This window comes from Nerophis ophidion, linkage group LG06 (genome assembly GCF_033978795.1).
Source record: "Nerophis ophidion isolate RoL-2023_Sa linkage group LG06, RoL_Noph_v1.0, whole genome shotgun sequence".
In the NCBI taxonomy this organism is placed as follows: Eukaryota; Metazoa; Chordata; class Actinopteri; order Syngnathiformes; family Syngnathidae; genus Nerophis; species Nerophis ophidion.
In genome coordinates this window covers 45,617,515-45,630,823 of record NC_084616.1, presented here as the reverse complement: position 1 = coordinate 45,630,823, position 13,309 = coordinate 45,617,515, and positions in this window count along the sequence as shown.

The window sequence follows — 13,309 nt, the reverse complement described above, 5'->3', positions numbered from 1 at the left end:
CACGTACAGTACGCAGAGAGCTTCATGGAATGGGGTTCCATGGCTGAGCAGCTGCATCTAAGGATATACATCACCAAGTCCAATGCAAAGCGTCGGATGCAATGGTGTAAAGCATGTGGCCACTGGACTCTAGAGCAGTGGAGACGCGTTCTCTCGAGTGATGAATCACGCTTTTCCATCTGGCAAGCTGATGGACGAGTCTGGATTTCGAGGTTGCCAGGAGAAGGGTACATTTCGGACTGTATTGTGCCGAGTGTGAAATTTGGTGTAGGAGGAATTATGGTATGGGGTGTTTTTTCAGGAGTTAGGCTTGGCCCCTTAGTTCCAGTGGAAGGAACTTTAAATGCTCCAGGATACCAAACCATTTTGGACAATTCCATGCTCCCAACCTTGTGGGAACAGTTTGGAGCGGGCCCCCTCTTCCAACATGAATGGGCACCGGTCCACAAAGCAAGGTACATTAAGGCATGGATGACAGTCCAAGGTAGATGAACTTGACTGGCCTGCACAGAGTCCTGACCTGAACCCGATAGAACACCTTTGGGATGAATTAGAACAGAGACCAATGCCCCTTTTGGAAAAATTGTATAAAATTCCTATAAACACACATGTGGACAGCCTTCACAGAAGAGTTGAATCTGTAATAGCTGCAAAGGGTGCACCAACATCATATTGAACCCTATGGGTTAGGAATGGGATGGTACTTCAAATTCATATGTGAGTCAAGGCAGGTGGCCAAATTCTTTTGGCAAGATAGTGTATTTTTACATTATGTGTGTGTGGGTTGGGGGTTCTTGTCAGAAAGTTATTAATTTAAAAACAGTTCATGTCACATAGCATTTTGTGATGGTTTTGCAGATTTTACTTAATTACATCGACATATATCCTACTCAAACTCTTTATGGATCCATCCGCTTACCAGTACAGTATGTGCACCATCCAGTTGTAAACTCATTCTTACACCTTTGATGTTTGCAAAGGCGTTGCTCTGCTTTTCCCCTTGAAGACGCACTAGCGGGATTAACAGCTGGCCATTGTGCTAAAAAGAGCCTGGAGACACTTTTCCATCGAGTGCCAACATTTCTGGCCGATGTTCTGGTTAAATGTGCTCCCCATTGGAATGCATGCACCCCCAGTGTACATGCGTATGAATCCTGGGAATGCGGAAATGTAATTGTGCATTGACGGATTATACAAGTTCAGTCACAGTTCAATCGTAACACTAAATAACTATATTACTGTATTTTGTCATTTATTATCAAAGTTTCACACTACGAACGATCAAGTGTATGCTTCATGGGTGTCCACATGAAACATGGCAGGTTTTTCTTCGCAAAATACAAAAATAATTACAAATTAAAAAATTACAGCTATAGTCTTCAAGCAATGAGAAAAAGCTGACACATTGGTACTTATAATAAACAAAAACAGTGTTTAAATATATTGACTATTTCATGACAAATGACATGATGACAAATTGGGAAAGTGCTGCAGTTTTCTTGTTAGGGAGTTTGCAGTAAGTCAGTGGTTCTTTCAGTGTTCCACCCTATCAAAGAAAGCAACAAATATGATTAATGTAATTGCGACTTTTCTTTTTTCTAAAATTGCGATTTGATTTGCAATTTCTATATTTTATACACAAAAATGCGGGCTTCACTGTGGCAGAGGGGTTAGTGCGTCTGCCTCACAATACGAAGTTCCTGAGTAGTCCTGGGTTCAATCCCATGCTCGGGATCTTTCTGTGTGGAGTGTGCATGTCCTCCCCGTAGCTGCGTGAGTTCCCTCCGGGTATTCCGGTTTCCTCCCACTTCCAAAGACATGCACCTGGGGATAGGTTGATTGGCAACACTAAATTGGCCCTAGTGTGTGAATGTAAGTGTGAATGTTGTCTGTCTGTCTGTGTTGGCCACGCGATTAGGTGGCGACTCGTCCAGAGTGTACGCCGCCTTCCGCCCGATTGTAGCTGAGATAGGCACCAGCGACCCCAAAGGGAATAAGCGGCAGAAATGGATGGATGGATGGACACAAAAATGCATACATTTGCAACAATAACGGGTAATTGAAGACATGTTACTTTTAGACTGTCAATCAACAATATGAGAACATATAACCCTGAACGGGACAAGCGGTAGAAAATGGATGTATGGATGGATGGATGGATGGATGGATAATTTACTTTAAAATATGGTTGACTTTCGGCAGATAGTCAAAAGGTTCTTGTCTACATCATGTTTTTAACTGAATAGATAATCAATAAAAAATATTGTTTTTAATGTAATGTAATCATACTATATAACAATAACACAAGCTACCATTTAAAAGGAAATCAACCTTTAATTTTCATTACTGTGGAATGGTTTGCCATTGTATTGTAATTGGAAGTTAAATAACTGTTGCGATCCGCTGCACGGATCGTTTGTTGTTTGGATTTTTGAGTTTGTGTGTGCACTTCCTGGTTTATTCTGTCACCATGGTTACCTCATTTGTTCCACCTGCACTGGCCTTTTGACGCACACCTGTTTATGATTATTGTTTTTGTACTTAAACCTGCCTCCTCCCTTTGTTCGGTCTTGGTTCGTCACTTGCTATATGCAACACGCACATTTTGATTTTCTCAAAGTCCTTGTCATTTGTTAAGTTACCTCTTAGCTTCTGTGTGCTCGGCACACGCTTCTGTGGACACTTTAAACTCGATGCTAGTTTAGCATTAGCTTCTCGTGCGCTCCGGCGCGCCTTTACTTTGCTGTTTTGTACAAGTGTTCTTTTACTTGTTTGCATTAAACCAGCTCTTACCTGCTATCCCTGCTTGTCCTTGGTCCTCGTGCATCCGGGGGTGACACTACACGCGCACACGATGCGTTCCAAACGTGACAATAAGTTAGTTTTTCTAAATAAATTAACCCCAAAATGTAATTTATTCTCATTTCTGCAATATATAAATATTCAACAGCTTAAGTTGCACTTTTTCCCAGTTGTAAAAACTGTCTTTTTTGTTGTTGTTGTCATCACATGACCACAGCCTTCTCGCAAGTTCATTAGTGTTGATGGGCTCATATTGCCGAACCTGTCGGCTAACATGTCCGTCACTCAAATGCTGGTGAGGGCGGAGGAATAAAAACAAAATTCAGCCTTTTGCGGTTAGTTCTCACACTAAATAAAACCTCAATGTCGGGTAATCTCCATTATTTATATTTTCTATACTGCTTGTCCTTATTATGGTCATTGGTAACCTTTGATCCTATGTCAGATGAGTTTGGGTGAGAGGCGGGTATCAGCTGGAGTGATTAGCAGCCAGCCAAGCACAAGGCCCATAGTACTCCACTCAGGATGGTCACTTGCTGGCTCCACTATGGACTGGACTCTCACTATTACGTTAAAACCACTATGGACTGGACTCTCACAATATTATGCTAGATCCACTCGACGTCCATTGCACCGGTTGCCCAGGGGGGTCCCCACATCTCCAGTCCCCTCCAAGGTTTCACAATGTCCCATTGGGTTGAGTTTTTCCTTGCCCTAATGTGGGATCTGAGGCTAGGATGTCGTTGTGGCTTGTGCAGCCCTTTGAGACACTCGTGATTTAGGGCTATTTAAGTAAACATCGATTGATTGATTGATAGAAGTACAAACAACCATCCAAACATTACATTTACACTTATGGAGAAATTATAATTTCCTAGCCTAACAAGCATTTTTTTGGAATGTACATGGAGAAAGAAAACCCACTCATGCACAGTGAGAACATGCAAAAGTCCACACGAAGATGCCCAAACAGAGATTTCGACCCAATCACCTCAGACATAAAAAAGGCAATAATGGAATTGTTAGCTTAAAAGTGCAGATACTATATGTCCACTTTCATCCCACCAGCGGAGACAAATTATCGTGGGATGGACTTCCTCTTCGTATCAGATGAAGGCGGTGCGGTGGAGGCACGACTAAACATGCCCAGGGGGCTGGAGTGAAACCAGTGTCTCATTTTCAGGGGCAAACAAACACATACAGGGAGCAGACATGGCTGTCACATCTCCCTTAGCTCCCCTGTCAGCCCCCGGGGGCCGTGGGCAGAGGCGGGCTCGGTGCTGGTGATGCCACACAAATGTACATCATACACGGACAGAGATCCTGCACACACTCACACAATTCATGTGGCTGAACTGTTGAATGCCCCTGCGCAAAATACTCTAAAGGCCTACTGAAACCCACTACTACCCACCACGCAGTCTGACAGTTTATATATCAATGATGAAATATTAACATTGCAACACATGCTAATACGGCCTTTTTAGTTTACTAAATTGCAATTTTAGATTTCCCGAGAGTTTCGTCTTGGAAACGTCGTGTAATGATGACGTGTACTCAAGACGTCACGGGTTTTTAGGAAGTATGAGCGCTGCGAACACACACAGGTAAATGTCGTCTGCTTTAACGGCATAATTACACGGTATTTTGGACATCTGTGTTGCTGAATCTTTTTCAATTTGTTCAATTAATATTGGAGAAGTCACAGTAGAAAGATGGAGTTGGGAAGCTTTAGCCTTTAGCCACACAAACACATGGTGATTCCTTGTTTAAAATTCCTGGAAGTGTAACTTTCCTATGGATCAGAGCGCGGTCAAGAGAACATGGATCCCGACCACATGTCAACCAGCAGGTTTCGGTGAGAAAATTGTGGTTAAAAAGTCAGTTCTTACCGGAGAAAAGCTGAGCTTGTGCCGTCCATAGCTGCCGTCGACTCCCCTGAGACACTGCGCGTCAAGACACTTGTGGAGACACCCTTCCGACTATCAGGTACTATTAAACTCACTAAAACACTAGCGACACAATAGAAAGATAAGGGATTTCCCAGAATGAACCTAGTAAATGTGTCTAAAAACATCGGAATCTGTCCCAATGCAATCGCATTTTTTTTTTTACCTATTTTTTATTTTATTTATTTTTTTAGTCCCTCGCTATCAATATCCTCAAACACGATCTTTCATCTTCGCTCAAATTAATGGGGAAATTGTCATTTTCTTGGTCCGAATATCACTTTTTGTTGGAGGCTCCCATTAAAAACAATGTGAATATGTGAGGAGCCATCAAACATGTGACGTCATTGTCTGTGACTTCCGGTAGAGGCAGGGCTTTTCTCTTAGCACCGAAAGTTGCAAACTTTATCGTGGATGTTCTCTACTAAATCATTTCAGCAAAATATGGCCATATCGCGAAATGATCAAGTATGACACACAGAATGGACCTGCTATCCCTGTTTAAATAAAAAAATATAATTTCAGTAGGCCTTTAACTCTAAGCTTTCTAGTTATTTTTATGGTCACCAAATTGATCTCCAAAGGCTGAGTAGGATCACAAACTCAGTTTTTGACTGTCCCAGATTGATCCGTGATTGTGCTGGCGCCAAGCAGCCGTATAGTTTAACAGCAGCCGGGAGGAGGTTTAGTGGTTTTCAATAGTATTTCAGAGTATCCCTGCTGCTGTTGCTGCACTTTTTGGCAGACTAACAGCTGCGACCAGCATTAGTGTACAAGCAGGTGGTTCTTACGGTTTGCCTCGTATGTCACGTGGACTCCATCCAGCCTAAGTTACCCAGTTGCCGTCCACATTGGTTCAAAGTAACGTGACACCAGCCATTTGCAATATGTTGGGCACCATCTCTTTATTCGAATTTTAAGGTCAGTGGTGGTTACATGAGTTGCTGTGACACCTTTCTAACTGTGTTTTTTGAATTGAATTGAATTGAAATATTTATTTCAAACCTGTACAGTACAACTAAACACAGGTTTGTTTTTTTTTACATTTTGACAAAAATATTTATGCAAGGCTTGAAAAGGGGTTGGATGAAGCAGATGCTTATAATAGCCCAACCCCTCTCACTCATTCCACATTTAACATAAACAATATAATACAAGAGAATACTCTATAAACAAAAACAATAAAAACTCCTGTATACTAACAATACTATGAGAAAAGACAAGACGAGACAAAACACACACACGCACGCACACACACACACTCACACACACACACACACACACACACACACACACAGTCACACACACTTACAGGCCCAAACACTCTCTGACCATACACCTCTCTCCCTTCGCTCTGTGCTGAGGGCATCACTCTCTTTCCTCCTCGTACTTCTTCAGTACTTCTTATTTAAACTGTGTTTTGAATTGAATCATGCTAGAACACGTTTTTAACTTGTCCCCTAAATCAGTCGTTCTCCACCTTTTTTCAGTGATGTACCCCCTGTGAACATGTTTTTAATTCAAGTACCCCCTAATCAGAGCAAAGCATTTTTGGTTGAAAAAAAGAGATAAAGAAGTAAAATACAGCACTATGTCATCAGTTTCTGATTTATTAAATTGTATAACTGCAAAATATTGCTCATTTGTAGTTGTGTTTCTGAAATTATTTGGAAAAAGACATATAAAAATAACTAAAAACTTAAAAAATTTAAAAATAAACAAGTGATTCATTCATAAATAAAGATTTATACACATAGAAGTAATCAACTTGTTGTGCCCTCTTTGGGGATTGTAATAATGATCCATCTGGATTCATGAACTTAATTCTGAACATTTCTTAACAAAAAAAATTAATCTTTAACATCAATATTTATGGAACATGTCCACAAAAAAATCTAGCTGTCAACACTGAATATTGCATCGTTGCATTTCTTTTCACAGTTTATGAACTTACATTCATATTTTGTTGAAGTATTATTCAATGACTATATTTATAAAGGATTTTTGAATTGTTGCTATTTTTAGAATCTTTTAAAAAAAATCTCACGTACCCCTTGGCATACTTTCAAGTACCCCCAAAGATACGCCTACCCCCATTTGAGAACCACTGCCCTAAGTTGTTCCACAGAGTGACTCCACGCACTGAAATGCACATTGATTTTAAAGTGGTTCTAAATTTAGGCAAATATAATTTGTTGTTTCCTCTTAAACTGTAACTATGGTGATCATCTCTGTCATGGAATAGGTTCTGTATATTGGATGGTAGAGACTTTTGGGATGCCCTAAACATAATTTGAGCAGTTTTAAACTTCATCACATCGTTCAGTTTAAGTTGCTTTAAGTCCATAAATAGTGGATTTGAATGATGTCTGTAGTGAACATTGGACACAATCCTGATGGCCTTTTTCTGCAGAGTGACTAAAGGCTATAGATGTGATTTATAACAATTTCCCCAGACTTCAACAAAATAGTTTAAATATGACATAATAAAAGAATGATACAATAACAGCAGAGCATCGGTGTTCAATGAATGTCATGATCTCCTCATCATTTCAACACATACAGCAACTTTTGTCCTCAGGTAACTTATATGAGGCTTCCATGAGATATTTTCATCTATTACCCCTCCTAAGAAATAATTGGTTGAACATATTCTATTGGTGTATCATCAATAACAATTGATTTGTGTGTTTTTAATCACACATAAAGAATCATTACTTCTTTTCTTCTTTTTTTTTTAACAGTCTCTGGGCCCAGGGAAATTAGTTGCAAAGCTGTGTTGCTCATAATTTGACAACACTGCCTTGAATTCACTGAGATGTAAAATTAAGTCTTGCAGTTGTTTTCAATGGGACCTTCATTGTTAGAAAATCAAAGAAAAAAATACCAGTGTTTGGGTTCGGCTCAGTAACATCATTGTGTGAGGGAGAGAAAACCAAACAGGTTCAGGTTCAGTGGGTTGAGGTCTTTTGAGGGTTCATGTGTCAGGATTTATGTATTTAATTAGCCACAAATTCTACTAATGTAAGTGGAGAAAAAAGGGAAACGGATAAAAAAAAAAGCTCCACCAAGCCTATAAGCTTGTAGTTTCCCTCTTACAGAAAGTTGGCCGCTACTGCTGTTAGCTCCCCTTGAACTGGGCTAATACTTGTCTATTCCGATTAGGATTAGAGTGTAATGCATAGGCTCAAGGACCCAGGGCTTGTAATCTAATAAATCAAGATAAAAAAACTCTGAGATTGGTTTACAAAGGTCTTGGTTTTACTGTGACAATCTCTGAGAAAGAGGGATTAACTCAGCATTTGGTGCTGTAGCCACACAACCCTGACTCTGTTCTAACCAAGAAGACAGCTACCAAGTGATGGAAAAAAGACGACTAACTGGGAGGGGGTGGTGGAGAAGGGCTGGCATAAGCTTTATATTGCCTAACAGACAGCAAATTAGACTCGCGGTGACAAGGTCAAGTTAGACCTTGTACTGAAGGCTTTGTTCCATAGGCAGATTAAAGGTCCTTGACAGTTTTTACGGTTTCGAATCATGTCCAACATATTACAAGTCAACACTGAAGCCCTGTTGCCACATAAATGAGTGCACAGAAAGGTAAACTGTCCTTTCCTTTCTCTGTGCCCTAGAAAGGACGGTGTCAAGAAGATAACAGGTAGAATAGGCTAACTCTTCCGAGCAGTTTCTCCTGGGTGTACCGCCAACAGATAAGTTAAAAGAGCTGTTTACTATTAAAAAGCGAGATTGTTTTATAGACCTAAAAAATGTGTCGGAAGGTGATAGTTTCTCATTATCTGCACAGATTCAACGGTTCTATTAGAAACTGGCCTCAATGTTTATATTTTGTTACAGAGCAGTGGGCAGCCTTTATGTTTGCATAGAGTTTGGTTTTGAACTTCATTTCAAAAGCCCTAATAAATGAGCTGATGCATATCTCTCCATTAATGTGCTACATTTTGTTTTATATATTAAGCTCACTTATGATGAAACCAAGCTTATTATTTAAACTACTCCATAGTACCCAACCTGAGGGAAAAAAAGGTGTACTTTTTTTACACTGGCCTTATTTTTTAGTTTAGGTGGTTAGGTTGCATTTATATATCAATGTTTTATACTGCACAGTCACAGCTCGTTCGTCGCAGCCAATTGTTTCAAGGCCTGATCATGGTAAACACATTTTAGTGAGGTCGGATTATTATTATTAAATGATATATTTTCGTATTTAGAACATTAAAAAAACTGTTAATGATCTTAATACGTTTTTTTTTTTTTTTTTACATAATTAGAGCCATGTAAACATGAAACAACTCTTATATAGTCATCTTCAGACGCGTTTTACCCGCTATTGTAGCCTGTAGTCCAGGGGTAGGGAACCTATGGCTCTAGAGCCAAATGTGGCTCTTTTGATGACTGCACCTGGCTCTCAGATAAATCTTAGCTGACATTGCTTAACATGGCAAGCAATGAATAATTCCGCTGGTAATCACAGTGTCAAAAAAAACTTTCAAAATATGAAACATTCTCATGCATTTTAATCCATTTATCCGGTTTCTACCGCACCTGCTCAAGTAGTCGCATTAATTGGAAGAAGTATTTTATTTATTGTTGGTTAGCTTCAGAATAACAATGTTATTAAAAAGAATAAGAGACTTATTATACTCTAAAAATGTTGGTCTTACTTAAAAATGCACGCATTTAGTTGTAATCAGTCTTAAAAAAATATTATATGGCTTTCACGGAAATACTTTTAAAAATATTTGTCTTGTATGGCTCTCTCAGCCAAAAAGGTTCCCGACCCCTGCTGTAGTCTGTTCTACTATAGATTACACTAATCACCAGTAGAACGGCTATGACCATCGCCTGGCCACTACGTGCAAATGTTATGTCTCGTTCTGAGTAGTTCCTAGTTAGTGAGAGCTGGGCTAAAACCACAGGCATGCGTTGTTCTGCCAAATTTGGTCAACTTCACATGACAGGCAAATTGTCTATTCAGCAACATAATTTTATAAATGTATAGCTGCAATAGGACCTAAAGTAGCAATGGAGTGTAAAAACAAGTTGACTTCATATACTTAATTGTTTTTCTTTGTATTCTTTAATCATTTCCAATTGTATTTACAATCCTCAAAATATGTAAAAAGAATACCGTCCAAACATCACAAAACGCCACTAATTCAGTCGTCAATTTTGAATATTCTGCTTCCATAAAAAAAAGTTTTTTTTTCACATATAATATATATTATCAAAAAAAATGTTTATATGAAAAAAACGTATTTAAGTATTCATTTTGAAGCGTCTTGAGAGGAGTAAGTACAGCCTTTCACTAATGATCGCACCTTCAGCTGAAAAGAAAAAGTATATTTTAATGTATGCACTGCAGTATGATGTTTCCCTCTTACACACGTGAGAGGGATGTGTACTATGGCTATGAGTTGATGTTGTTTTTTTCCCTTGGCCTCAGTCTGGACCCCCTCTCCAGGGCCTAGGCTTAGACCGATTTTTAAATTTTATTTTATTTTAATGTTCTATTTTTTTCTCACATTCCCCCCCACTTGTTTACCTTTACCTCATCTTTTTTGTATGGGGCGCTGGAAGCCGGCAGAACCGTCAGCGATCCTGTTCTGTCTCCCTGTAATGTTTGTCTGATCTTGAATGGGATTGTGCTGAAAATTTTAATTTTCCTGAAGGAACTCTCCTGAAGGAATAAATAAAGTACTATCTAATCTAATCTAATCTAGAGGTGCTTCTAAATGTCAATACAGAGTAGTACATGTCTCCTGCATGTTTTGAAAACATAGGGAACACCATAGGTAGAAGCAACATAACATGAATGTGCAGTAAATGAGAGTGTGATGGCATGGTGATGGCACATATACTACACGTAAATTCTTCATTCGAATAAGGTGGACTGCACCACTTTTCAATTGTACATGCAGTCTTAGTAAATTGTAGGCAACACGGCAACTAGTTGTATGCGCAACTTTATGGATTGCTCACGCTATTTAGCGCAAGCATTTTGATTAGGGCTGGGCGATATACTCGATATATCGCGGGTTTGTCTCTGTGCGATATACAAAATGACTATATCGTGATATTCGAGTATACGTTCTCACGCAGTTACTTTTAGCTGCAGGCATTACGCTGCAGGCTCTTCTCAATCTTTCTTGTCTTGTCACAGACAAGCACACCTTCTTACATCTGTCACACACTGTCGAGTCATATGCCCTCCCATGAGAGGTAGCAGCATGGGTAACATTAGCTGTGATGCTAGCGGAGTGGTGCGAGTGGTAATACGAAAGAAAGGAGGTGCCAATCTGGTAGCAAATGAAGAAATAATTAATTCCTAAGAAAAACAGCACAGAGTCTGGCTTCAAACGGGAATATGTTGAACAAGTATGCGGCAAAACCTTTGTTACAAAAAGTAGCACCTACTGCTAATTTGTAGTATCATTTGAAAAGTCCCTCACTATCAATCAATCAATCAATGTTAACTTATATAGCCCTAAATCACTAGTGTCTCAAAGGGCTGCACAAACCACCACGACATCCTCGGTAGGCCCACATAAGGGCAAGGAAAACTCACACTCAGTGGGACATCGGTGACAATAATGACCCAGTGGGACGTCGGTGACAATGATGACTATGAGAACCTTAGAGAGGAGGAAAGCAATGGATGTCGAGCGGGTCTAACATGATACTGTGAAAGTTCAATCCACAATGGATCCAACACAGTCGCGAGAGTCCAGTCCAAAGCGGATCCAACACAGCAGCGAGAGTCCCGTTCACAGCGGAGCCAGCAGGAAACGCAGAGATGTCGTCCCCAGCCGATACACAGGCAAGCAGTACATGGCGACCGGATCGGACCGGACCCCCTCCACAAGGGAGAGTGGGACATAGAAGAAAAAGAAAAGAAACGGCAGATTAACTGGTCTAAAAAGGGAGTCTATTTAAAGGCTAGAGTATACAAATGAGTTTTAAGGTGAGACTTAAATGCTTCTACTGAGGTGGCATCTCGAACTTATACCGGGAGGGCATTCCAGAGTACTGGAGCCCGAACGGAAAACGCTCTATAGCCCGCAGACTTTTTTTGGGCTTTGGGAATCACTAACAAGCCGGAGTCCTTTGAACGCAGATTTCTTGCCGGGACATATGGTACAATACAATCGGCAAGATAGGATGGAGCTAGACCGTGTAGTATTTTATACGTAAGTAGTAAAACCTTAAAGTCACATCTTAAGTGCACAGGAAGCCAGTGCAGGTGAGCCAGTACAGGCGTAATGTGATCAAACTTTCTTGTTCTTGTCAAAAGTCTAGCAGCCGCATTTTGTACCAACTGTAATCTTTTAATGCTAGACATGGGGAGACCCGAAAATAATACGTTACAGTAGTCGAGGCGAGACGTAACAAACGCATGGATAATGATCTCAGCGTCTTTAGTGGACAGAATGGAGCGAATTTTAGCGATATTACGGAGATGAAAGAAGGCCGTTTTAGTAACGCTTTTAATGTGTGCCTCAAAGAAGAGAGTTGGGTCGAAGATAATACCCAGATTCTTTACCGTGTCGCCTTGTTTAATTGTTTGGTTGTCAAATGTTAGAGTTGTATTATTAAATAAAGAGACCACTACAAATGAGCAATATTTTGCACTGCTATACAATTTGATAAATCAGAAACTGATGACATAGTGCTGTATTTTACTTCTTTATCTCTTTTTTTCAACCAAAAATGCTTTGTTGTGATTAGAGGGTACTTGAATTTAAAAACTGTTCACAGGTGGTACATCACTGAAAAAAGGTTGAGAACCACTGCTCTACAGAATGAGAAACGTAAACATATTTTCAAGAATCTTTGCTATCTAATAGGGTGATCATTTTGGAATGGACAAAACCAAACATATCAACTTATCTGTAACATATTTGTAGCTCAAATATATTCACAATACATGATACTGTACATATTCCGAGTGGAATCTTCCTTCATCTGCTTACTTGTCTTGTTAGGCAAAATCAAACACAGGAAATTCTTGCAACACATGAATTTAAAGGCTGGAAAAAATTCGAGCAACACATCGCAGCATGTGCAAAAGGTCCCTATCCTTTCCTTCTGAGGGAACTGTTAGAAATATCAGCAGGCAATTAGCAAGGAAATGAGAGAGGAAAAGAGAAGCCAATTACTTTTGCGAGTTAGCTAAAGGCCATTTTAAACTGTGTGCCCATGACATAATAATGTTTATGGTAAATATTATACTTGGAGACAGCGAGTGCATGGCGTGAGAGGCAAGGGGACAAATGCATCAATCTCAGATTGAGAATAATTTATTAAGATCTGAGATGTGGCAATTACATCGAAAGGACCAAAAAGAAAAAAAAAAAAAGAAGAAGCTAACTCTCCAGGAAGCGCATACATGATTGCAATCTTGATTAAATCCCCCTGGATCTAATGAGTTGATTTTCTGCTGTTAATATTGCATTGGCTGATGATGGATTCGTTAAGATAATGGAACGAAGCTAAAATATAAATGACTCCCTGTCAAGGAGCAGATTTTCGTCATTTTC